Source organism: Equus przewalskii, chromosome 5 (assembly GCF_037783145.1).
Source record: "Equus przewalskii isolate Varuska chromosome 5, EquPr2, whole genome shotgun sequence".
In the NCBI taxonomy this organism is placed as follows: Eukaryota; Metazoa; Chordata; class Mammalia; order Perissodactyla; family Equidae; genus Equus; species Equus przewalskii.
Genome location: NC_091835.1, coordinates 24,642,649 through 24,654,401, shown reverse-complemented (window position 1 = coordinate 24,654,401; position 11,753 = coordinate 24,642,649).

Genomic DNA, 11,753 nt, shown 5'->3' with positions numbered 1-11,753 from the left:
TGTAGTTTTATAGTAAGTCTTATTTCTAGCGTTTTCATTTGACTCGTTTTATAGGCATTTTTCTTTCTGTACTGAAATTTCTCATGTGTTTGTACACGTGGTCTATCTTATCCCCTACCTCTTGTTGGATCAATTATAGTTCTTTTAAACCTCTGTCTGTCTGATAGTTCTAACATCTAGATCATCTCTGGGTCTGGTTTTTCTGATTGCTTTATCTCTTGACAAGGACTCATCTCTGATAATCTTTCTGTGAATCTCATAGTTTTTCTTTTTATTAAGTGTGGGACATTGCATGTGAAAAAAACAGTAAGCTGAGCTACACATTATTCATGCCTGGAAATGGGCATCTTTGGACAGGCTGTTGGCGTGGAAGCTGACTAAGTCTGTGCAGTAGTTGAGTTGAATGTCAAGTTTTTATTGTTAAAGTTGCCTTCTAGGTTGCTGTTTCCCAGTGTTTACTGTGGGCCTGGAACACTGTAGGATTTTCCTGCACGTTCCTGCTATACCCTCAGCTCTCATCCATCTGCACCATACAGAGGAGTTTCTCCACATTCTTGACCCTCTCCCAGTGGTAGGCTGTGATTTCTTGTTCCTTGGTACAGACCCTCATGGCAGGGTTTGGAGAAGTTTCTCATCCTCTTTCTCCAGCCTCAGTCTTACGTATGCATCTAGGTATCAGGAATGAGGCTTTCTCAGCGTTTATGCTGTTCTCTCATGAGAGCCAAACTCTGCTTTGTTAGTGTGTGGGAGGGTTTGAGTGGGAGAGAGCTACCTGATCCTCCTCAGTAGGAAGAAGCCAACTTCTGCTTTGGACCAGTGCGGGATGCTGTGCTTGATCTGGGTTCAGCCCCTCCTACAGGACAGATGGCTTTTGCTTCTCCCTCTTCCCCAGAGGCAGAGCATCTTTTCCTGGGCCCTCGGGGCTGTTCCTCCCCCAGTTGGCTTTTGCTCCATCATAGAGAAAGATCCATGAAGCAGGCAGGTTTTCATGCCTGTGCACAGTGAGACAGACTCTCCCAGGACTCCTTCCCTGTCTTTCTTGAAAGCACTTGGTAAAGGCCCATGGAAAAAAGTTGATGAGTGAATGCAGACTCCCCTTGTGTCTAGAATTCTAAGCTGTCACGTCAGCCCATTGTATTGGTTTATTAGTGCTGCCATAACAAATTACCACACACTTGGTGGTTTAAAGCAGTAGAAATTTATTCTCTCACAATTCTGGAGGGCGGAAGTCCAAAACCAAGATGTCAGAAGGGCCACACTCCCTCCAGAACCCTAGGGGAGAGTTTCTTCCTTTGCTTCTTCTAGCTTCTGACAATTGCTGGCATCCTTGGTTTGTGGCTGCACCACTCCAATCTCCGCCTCTGTCTTCACGTCCCCTTTGCCTCTGCCTGTCTTCTCTGTGTGTCTCTTATAAGGAAACGTCATTGGATTTAGAGCTTATTTGAATAAAGCAGAATGATCTCTCATCTCAAGATTCTTAATTACATCTGCAAAGACCCTTTTTCCAAGTAAGCTAGCAGTCCCAGGGGTTAGGACATGGACATAGCTTTTTGGAAGCCACCATTCAACCCAATACACCTGTGTTCAGCATTTAAGAACTCGTTGCAATTCAGCTGTTTCTTTTTTGCCTGCTTTTATGCTAACTACCTGATTTTACACTCTATGAAACATGAAATAATCCACGTGTCCCGATTCTTCTCAGGGAGCTTGTCAGCCTTTGGAATTTAGTTTACCTGTTGCCTTGCGACCTCGGTTCTGTAAGGGACTCAAGAAAAATTATGACATTGCAGATTATCTGGCTTCTTCTCATGGGTACAGTAGGAGCAGTGTTCTCTTGCAGCTTTTTACAGCCTAAGCAGAAACAGAACTCCTCATCTTGAATTTTGAAAGGCTTTCTCACTGATGTCTCATTGCCACTGTCCCCTGCTGGTCACTGTTTCAGGCATGTGAAGGTATATGGCTTGGTTGCCTCACCAGTTCATGACCATCTATGGTCCACAGAAGCATTCAGATTGTCTTTTAGATCATTCATTACCAGCGCTTATATTCAACTTGCATCAGATGAATCTCTTTGTCTGAATAATTTTGCTAGTCTTTCAAGTCTTGAGGGGAACCAGCTTGTAAATTCTCAAAAGTGGGACAACTGGGGTTTTCCAGATGTGAACTCTTTCGCCTGTAAAACTTAATGCCATAAAGTGCATCCTATCTGTGCCCCATTCGTCCCATTCAGGGCCAGTGTGGACAGAATCCTGTGTGGCCATGTCTGTGAGGCAGTCACACCCATAGACATCCCCAGTGGTGTCCTTGCTCTTGCCCTTCCAACCACAGCACCAATACAGGGCTAGCACCTCATGGGTAGCGTGAACTGCACATCTTGGTGTGAATATTATAGTTTTCCATTTCAATCTCAAAAGTGTCATTTTGGGGCAATAAACTAAACAGGCACTCAACTTTTATTTATTTTTATTTTTATTTTTTTGAGGAAGATTAGCCCTGAACTAACTGCTGCCAATCCTCCTCTTTTCGCCAAGGAAGACTGGCCCTGAGCTAACATCCATGCCCATCTTCCTCTACTTTATATGTGGGACGCCTACCACAGCATGGTGTGCCAAGCGGTGCCATGTCCGTACCCAGGATCCGAACCGACGAATCCCGGGCCGCCGAAGTAAAACGTGCACATTTAACCACTGCGCCACCGGGCCAGACCTTCCAACTTTTAGAGGATCAGGTACCCAAGCACAGCCAAAAGCTTCTTGGGGAACTGTGCACCTCGCCCCCTCAGCTGCTCCTGTGTTCTCCTCACCCCGACCTCCTGCTTGGTCCTACTCTCACCCTGAGCACTGAATGCTCAGGTCTTGAGCACTGACCCTCACTCTTCTCGGCCATGATTCTGCTCCTGGAAGCAGCCTTGGGGACACCTCCTACTTGGTCCATGCAGTCTCCAGATCCCTTCCCTGGCACTGGCTCATGTGGCCAGAGCTTCTCCCGGGCCTGTGCATAGGCTGTCCCAGCACTGCCACAGTGAAACCAGAGCCCAGCGAGGCAGGCTTTTACATGGCTCTGCATGGTGGGACAGCTGGCCCACACATTTGTGGATTTATCCTGAAGTCCGCACTTGTTCGAGGTCAAGTACACAGATGCTGCAGGGCAGCTCTGCGTCGGGGTTCTGTACTGGCCCAGGAGCCATCAGCGTCTTCACTTCTTTCCAGATGATGAGAGAGGCATGGTCAGTGCCGGTCACTCGGCAGCTCACACTTGTCCTTTTGCTCTTTGTTTCTCTTCATTCTGACATTTCTTGTCTTTTTGGATGAAACTATTTCATACCATGTAAATTTTCCTTTGATTTTTCTCCTTTTCTTCAGTGGGGTTGTGTTTCCCCCTCCTTTTCTCTGTAGAGAAGGGAGCCCCAGAGCCCTGAACTTTTGGAAGGGCACACTACCACATTAGAGCATGCACACACACAACCTTTGATCCTTTCGCTGACACATGGCCCATTAATCAACTTCACAAACTTGGATTGTCTGTAGCTTACATCATGAAGCATGGTCCTGTGAAGAGACAGGATCTGAAGAACACATGAAACAGAGAATGCACATTGTCAAAGTGATTTAAGCTTAGAGGAATCAGCAGGAAATTGTTGGCATCATGAATTATGGGCTAGAGATCTTTGCATCACAGGCAGCATGTTTCATTCCAGTATCTGAGGGTCTTAGTGTGATGGTTCCTTCCAGTAAGATCTTTCTGTTGGAAAGTGATCGTGAAAAATGCCTCCTTTCCATGAAAAGGGCACTTTCATGATTTTTTTTTTATTAAAGACTTTCTTTTTTTAGAGTTGTTTTAGGTTCACAGCAAAATTGAGAGAAAGAGAGTTCCCATATGCCCCCTGCCCTCACACATGCATGGCTTCCTCCATTATCAACATCCTCCACAGAGCAGGACATTTGTTACAATCGAAAAACTACAGTGGCACGTCACAATCACCCAAAGTCCATAGTTTACAGAAGGTTCACTCTTGGTGATGTATGTTCTATGGGTTTGGACAAATGTATAATGGCAGGTATCCACCATCATAGTGTCCTACAGAGAAATCCTAGAAATCCTCTGTACTCCTCCTATTCATTCCTCCCCTGAACCCCTGGCAACCACTGATCTTTTTGCTGTCTCCCTAGTTTTGCTTTCTGCAGAATGTCATATGGTTGGAATTGTACAGTATACAGTCTTTTCATATTGGCTTCTTTCACTTAGTAATATGCATTTAAGTTTCTTCCATGTCATTTCATGGCTTGAAAGCTCATTTCTTGTTAATGCTGAATAATATTCCATTGTCTGTATGTAGTACATACCTCAGTTTATTTATCCATTCCCTTACTGAAGGACATCTTGGCTACTTCCAATTTTGACAATGATGAATAAAGCTGCTATAAACATCCATGTGCAGGTTTTTGTGTGGACATCAGTTTCAACTCCTTTGGGTAAATACCAAGAAGTATGATTGCTGCGTCATATGGTAGTAGTATGTTTAGTTTTGTAAGAAACCACCGAACTGCCTGCCTAAGTGGCTGTACCTTCTGTGTTCCCACCAGTAATGAATGAGAGTTCCTGTTGCTCCACACCCACGTCAGCATTTGGTGTTGTCAGTGCTCTAGATTTTGGCCATTCTAATACGTGTGTTGTGGTATCTCATTGTTTCAGTTTGCATTTCCCTGATAACAGATGATGTAGAGCATCTTTATTTATTTGCCATCTGTATATCTTCTTTAGTGAAGTGTCTATTAAGGTCTTTGGCCCATTTTTTAATCAGGGTGTCTGTTTTCTCAGTGTTGAATTTTAAGAGTTCTTCTTATATTTTGTAAACAGTCCTTTATCAGATGTTTCATTTGCAAGCATTTTCTCCCAGTCTATAGCTTTTCATCTCATTCTCTTTACATCGTCTTTTGCAGTGCAGATGTTTTGAATTTTAATGAAGTCTGGCACATCAATTCTTTCTTTCCTGGATTGTGCCTTTGATGTTGCACCTAAAAAGTCATCACCATACCCAACGTCATCTAGGTTTTCTCCTATTTTATCTTATAGGAGTTTTATAGTTTTACATTGTTCATTTAGGTCTATGATCCATTTTGAGTTAATTTTTGTGAAAAGTATAAGGTTTGCACCTAGAGTCAGTTTTTTGCATGAGGATGTCCAGCTGTTCTAGCACAATTTATTGAAAAGACTGCCTTTGCTCCATCGTATTCCCTTTACCCCTTTGTCAAAGGTCAGATAAGTGTTTTATGAGGGTCCATTTCTGGGCTCTCCGTTCTGTTCCATTGATCTGTTTGTCTATTCTTTCACTAGTAAGACACTGTCTTGATTACAATAGCCTTATATTAAGTCTTGAAGTTGAGTAGTGTCAGTCCTCCAATTGTCCTTCCTCATTATTGTGTTGGCTGTTCTGGACCTTTTGACCCTCCATGTAAACCTTAAAATCAGTTTGTCAATATTGACCAAATAACTTCCTGAGATTCTGATTAGGGTTGCATTGAATCTATAGATCAATTTGGAAAGAACAGACATCTTGACAATATTGAGTCTTCCTATCCATGAACATGGAATATTTCTCTACTTATGTAGTTCTTCTTTGATTTCTTTCACCAAAATTTTGTAATTTTCCTTACATAGATCTCATTCATATTTTGTTAGATTTATACCTAGCTATTTCATATTTTTGGATGCTAATGTAAATAGTATTGTGTTTTTAATTGCAAATTCCACTTGTTCATTGCTGGGATATAGGAAAGTGCTTGACTTCTGTATGTTATCCTTGTATCCTGCAACCTTGCTATAATCACTTAGTAGTCCCAGGAGATTTTTTTATAGATTCTTTTGGATTTTCTGCATTGACATTCATGTTGTCTGCACACAAAGACAGGTTTATTTCTTCCCTCTCAACCTGTATACCTTTTATTTCCTTTTCTTGTCTTATTGCATTAGCTAGGACTTTTCCTCATGATTCTGAAATATTTAAACTCACCATAAAAGAGACAGATGGGCATTCAGGCCTCAACTTGGATTCAGACCCCACCACGTATGACAGATGTATGCAGAGTTGTGATCTTGGGCAAGTAACTCAAACTTCTGTAGCCTCAATTTCTTTCTCTATAAATTGAGAGGATAATGGTATGCACCTCAATAAGCTGTTGTAATGGTTAAGACAAAGAGTGCAAAAGAATGAAGCCCAATGTGGGTGTTAGATATTGTTCTCATTTTCATTCTCACATTCACTACTTGAATTTTCCACCCCATTCCTTTAATGACCCTGTTCCCTCTCCACAAGTGATCCCAGGGTGGGCCCCATGACTGATACAGAATATCACTTCCCATGATTCCCCTCCCAGAAGGAAGGCCACTGTCCTCTGACTTAGAACTTTGTTCCTATGGAAGCAGAAAAATGGTGCCCTAAGATGTCCACGTCCTAATCTCAGAGCCAGGCAATATGTTACCTTACACAGCAAAAGGAACTTCGCAGGTGTGATTAAGTCAAGGGTCCTGTGATGGGGAGATGAGCCTGGATTATGTGGGTTGGTCCAATGTAATCACAGTGCTCCTTATAATAGGGAGGCAGGATGGCCTGAGTCAGAGAGATGGAAATGGGGCAACAGAAGCAGAGGTTGGATGATGTGATGTGGCCACAAGCCGAGGAATGCAGGCAGCCTCTAGACACTGGAAAAGACAAGGAAGTGGATTCTTCTCTCCAGAAGGAACATAGTCCTGGACATACTGATTTTAGCTCTGTGAGACCCATTGCAGGCTTTTCATAAATTCATGTTCCTTTAAGCTGTTAAGCTTGTGGTAACTTGTTACAGCAGCAATATAGGAAACTAACACAGCTCCCTTCTGGACCAATCGCCTAGGGTAGTTCCAAAGCTCTGGGGCAGAGTAGTTCCGTGCGTGCAGCCCCATTGATGCTGTTTCCTTTTCTGGTTGAAGTCTGGCTTGTGGAGCTCCTGTCCCCCCATGCAAATGGATTTACTTAATTGGTGTATTTGCTTAATTTTCCTTCTAAGGGTCACCCTAGCCAGGACCCCATATGAGGCCTCTGACCAACTATGACAATGACTTTGATGGATGTGCAGTGAAGCCTCATTGAGATCAACAGTTATTCTTTCACTATCCAAATCCGCCCCAAAAAGATGCGGTCGGGCTGATCCTTGATACCCTCAAGTTGTATCAGCAGTGGTCCTGCTCGGCACAAGGCATGCGGAGAAACTCAGCTCCACATCCTTCAGAGACTGTTTATGTGTTTGCTATCGAGCCATTTCCTAAACACAGTAAACCAACCTCCAGGCACAGTAGTGGACTGATTTAGGAAATAGTTACCAGGACATTTTAGGACCTGGGGTAAGGGTTGCTGTGGCATTTCCTGCCACAGCAAAGTCTAACTGGTTTGTTATCAACTTGAAAATCACTTTGTGCTGTTCACGCTTTGGCATTCAGAGTTGCTGTCTGATGCGTAAAATTGAGGGATAACCTTTGCTACCAATAGGAGGAGTTGACAATTCAATTAGAATACTAATGGAGACCAACTTAGCATGAAAACCTGTCTCACTTGGAGTCATGGTGCAAGAGATGGCATGTCTCCATGACCCCTTGGCAGTGAAGGTCAACCTGCACAGGCCTTTGGGAAACTCAGTGTCCCCAGGACAGTGTGATCCTCATCTCTGTGCAGAGGCTGCGTGCCCTTCCAGCACGTGACCAGCTCTCTTTAAGCTGCAAAAATATCAGGCAGAGGCCAGCCCAGTGGTGTAACGGTTGGGTTTGCGCGCTCCTCTTGGGCAGCCCAGGGTTCACCGGTTCAGATCCCGGGCACAGATCTACACACTGCTCATCAGGCCATGCTGTGGCGGCGTCCCACATAGAGGAACTGAAAGGACTTACAACTAGGATAGGATATACAACTATGTACTGGGGCTTCAGGGAGAAAACCAATAGAGGAAGATTGGCGACAGATGTTAGCTCAGGGCCGATCTTCCTCACACACACGCACACACAAATATCAGGCAGCCTGGCAGATGCAGGCTGAAGTGAAGATGGTGAGGGAACAGGCTCGGATGCAGAGGTTGACTTTGGGGCGTTCGTCCGTTGTTCCCACTCTAAGGAGTTAAGATGTGCACGGTGGTAAAGCTCGTCTGAGACAAGAGCACTGAGTCAGCCTCGGCCCGATGTTAGAGCTGCCTCCTCCCCTCTCCAGGGCTCAGATGCGACTGGAGGACTTTTCAGTCACTGGTCAAATCAAGACTGGCCCCTTCCAAGATCGCTGAACGAGAGTGAAGTCTGATGGAACGATCACTACCATTTGCTGGGGGAGACTGTGTGCGAGCACCACGTGAACCCCAGAAAGTGCCTGGTACACAGTAGGTGCCCAATAAGTGTTAACCACTGTTATTATTAAGATTATAATGATTACTATGGAACATGAGGTAGTCTTGTCTCTACAACAAGGCTGCGTGCTCCCTAAAGAGGGGAAACCTCATACCGGCATATACACACGTGCTCCACACCCAACAGAACATACCTAAACGCCCTGCCTACATAGATGCTAATTAAACTCTTCTTGAATTGAAATAGAGTCCAATGTATGTTCTTTTTTAAAACTCTGCAATATGGAACAGAAAGTGTTTATGTAGGACTACATGGCAGGGGTTCTGCCAACATCCGCTGGCTATTAGCGAATATGTGTGTGTTTAATGGGCTTTGTTACCAAGGAGCTGGTTTGTCCTTCCCATCGAACCTAAAGTGAAATCACAGCTCTGGGCCTAATGAGATCATTCTTTCCATTTTGGGCAAATAAAGATGTTCAAAAAAAACTTTCTCTTCAAAGTCTGCTTTGAAGAACCAGTGAGGGAGTCTGATAGCAGAGGAAGATGGAATCTGCAGTAAATTGTGACTTCCTACCTTCCTTTCTGAAGTTCATGGTAAGCCCCCTTTTTGTGGAAGTATTGGTTACTCATACGACACCTTGTAGACAGAAAGACTGGATTCCTGGAAATAAAAGAGTTCTAGGAGGCCAGGGTAGGCACGCTGCCCGGGGTCCCTCTCTCACTCCATCACTTCCCCAAGTCACCACTCAGCATCCTACCATTCAAGAGCAGAAGAGCGGGTCTTGATCCTTTTATTGAGAGGCCTCGAGAGATCACGTTACCTTCCCCACCTCACGTAGCCAGTAAGAGCTGGAATCAGTTTGAACCGTCTCCCAACGACCAAGCTTCTCCCACCATTTTGAGTGAAAAAATATATGTTTCTGGATCGATCTCTTGAGCTTTGGAATAAGGGAACATTTGAATACTGGAGTTACACATCACTCTGCCCCTTGTCCCCTCAGCAGAGCTCCTGTCTTTTGCTCCTCTCTCTGGGTCACAGTTTCTCCTTGGAAGGTATGTCACACGGTCAGAACAGAGCTCTCATGACTTGAACAGCATAAGGACAGGTGCCCAGTGTCACAGAGCATTTCCCAAGCTCTGTGGGAGGCGCCGGACCTCCAGGCAGGCCTGACCTAAGAGAGCGAGATGGCTCTGCTGTAAATCGGGGCAGTTGGGACACGGGCACAATGTGTTGATGGCTTTTGTATGAAACTCCAGTTGATATGAACAGAACCATGTCACAGCATGAATTGTATTTAGCATCATTCATCCCAAATTAGTTTTTAACTACCCAGCCACTGTGACCCAATTCAGTTTACATTGACGCCTAGGTCAACTACATATAGAGAGAGCAGAAACAAATCCATTAACTATGGTATAGACCAGTACATTTTTTTAACCAGATATAGTTACATATGGAATACAAAAATAACTAAGCCCCAGATTTTAACTACAGGTTTTTTATCTGGAAGATCAAGAAATGGGGGAGAGAAGGAGAAAGGCATAAAATGCCAGCCCAACTTGGAGCATAGCAACTAGGAGAAGTGGAAATGATTTAGGGAAGAAAGACATCCTAACAAATCATTTATGTCTTCAGAGTGAGAGGATATTTTCATTTGAAACAAGAACATGATGATTTGAAAAAGGAACAAGAATGAAAGTGAACCCTTAGAAAAATTTTTTTTAAATGGTAACAACACATGATTTCTGAAATAAACATTTCAACAGAATATTTGGAAGATGAAAGTCAAGAAAGTCTCTGAGAAAATACAACAATATGACAAATAAACAAGCAAACAAACAAGAGCCAAGATTCATCGAGTTGTCCTGGACCAGTTTCTCCTGAATGAGGACACCTGCTCCGTCCAACCTCAGCCTGAGCTGCCATCCTCACCGCCATCTTCTGGATCCTTCTCCTCTGGATAACCACTCAACATCACTGTTTCTCAGTTAAACCCCAAACTTGATCAAATCCTCCTTTTTTCGGTGGTTGGCTTACTTTGCCAAGGAATTTTAACTGAAGTCCAAATCTTATTCCTTAAATTCCAAGAAAGAGTCACCGTTAGACATGTGTTCTTGCTTGCCTCCCCCCGTTCTTATATTTCCAACTTTGTTTTGACTTCATGTCATCTTATTCCCAGCTGACCCTGGTGCTGAGGGCATGTGGGATCTCTCTGACTCACCTCTTTGGAAGACAAACCTACATCTAGTTGGGGACAGTGGTGATCCAGACAGTGGCTGAGCTGGAGAGATGGGCCAGGAGCAAAGCACTCCAATTCTAGTGCTGTGTCAGTGGCCTTTAGCATCGTCATAGATGGAGATTGTGGTCTCTGGGGCCACCTGGGCTCATGAGGGGATGCCTGCGGCCAGCTTTGTGGAGTGCCAGGCACAGACTAAGCACTCCATCATCGCCCACTCTGCTGTCATAAGATTTCACCGCTGCTAAATGCCCTAGCACGAAGCACTGATTCTGATTTCCACAGGGACTGAGGACACATCATCGGAGCCCCACAGAGGAGGAAACAATGCTGACTTGGCCTGCAGCTGGCTCAGAACTCTTGCCAAGGACGTGCTGTAACCTCACAGAGATTATGAGCTCCAAGAGTAGGAGGGATGCAAGAACCAAGGCCAGCCTCCACGGCTTGTCCATCCCAGGAAGCTTCAACTTGTGGTGCACTGTTTCCTCTGTTCTCACAGTATCTGTCAAGGAAGGCTGGTAGTCTTTCCAGTGTGGTTGCATAAGTTACCCAAGGACCATGTGGAGAGTAAAGCAGAGCCAGGATTTGAACTAGGTGTCTGCCCAGAGAGGTTAGTAAGTGCTCAGAACACGGAACACATAAGACTTCCTGCTCTGGTTGGAGGTAGGGTGTGGAGGGTCAAGACTCAGACCCCATCAGCATGGGTCTCATCCATCCTGCTCAGGGAAACCCCGGAGAATACAGAAGGCTCTGGAAGCACAGTTTAGAGTCTTAGGATAGGTAGAAAGAGAGACGAGTGTGTCCCCATCATCAGGGAGCACACCGATGAAGGGAAGCAACCCCGAGCTGTGCTGCTAAGGACCCTGATGGTAGAAGATGAGAGAAGCATTTAATTAGTCAAAGAAAGGGCCAGGAAATGAATGTGAGGGGGACAGAGCAGGAGGATGCACGCCCTGACCTCAGCAACTGCTCAGACTAAGTGGAGGAAGAAGACAGAGCATCACTCAAGACACTGGAAAGTGTCAGGCGTGATGTGGGGGTGAAGGCCAAGAGCCCCTGTGTCAGAGAAGACTCCTCCAGGAGAAGGGCATACCCCAGCTCTCAGGGCAGGCAGGGTGTGAACAGGAGGAGGGCACACGGGAAAGTCCTCCAGGAAGAA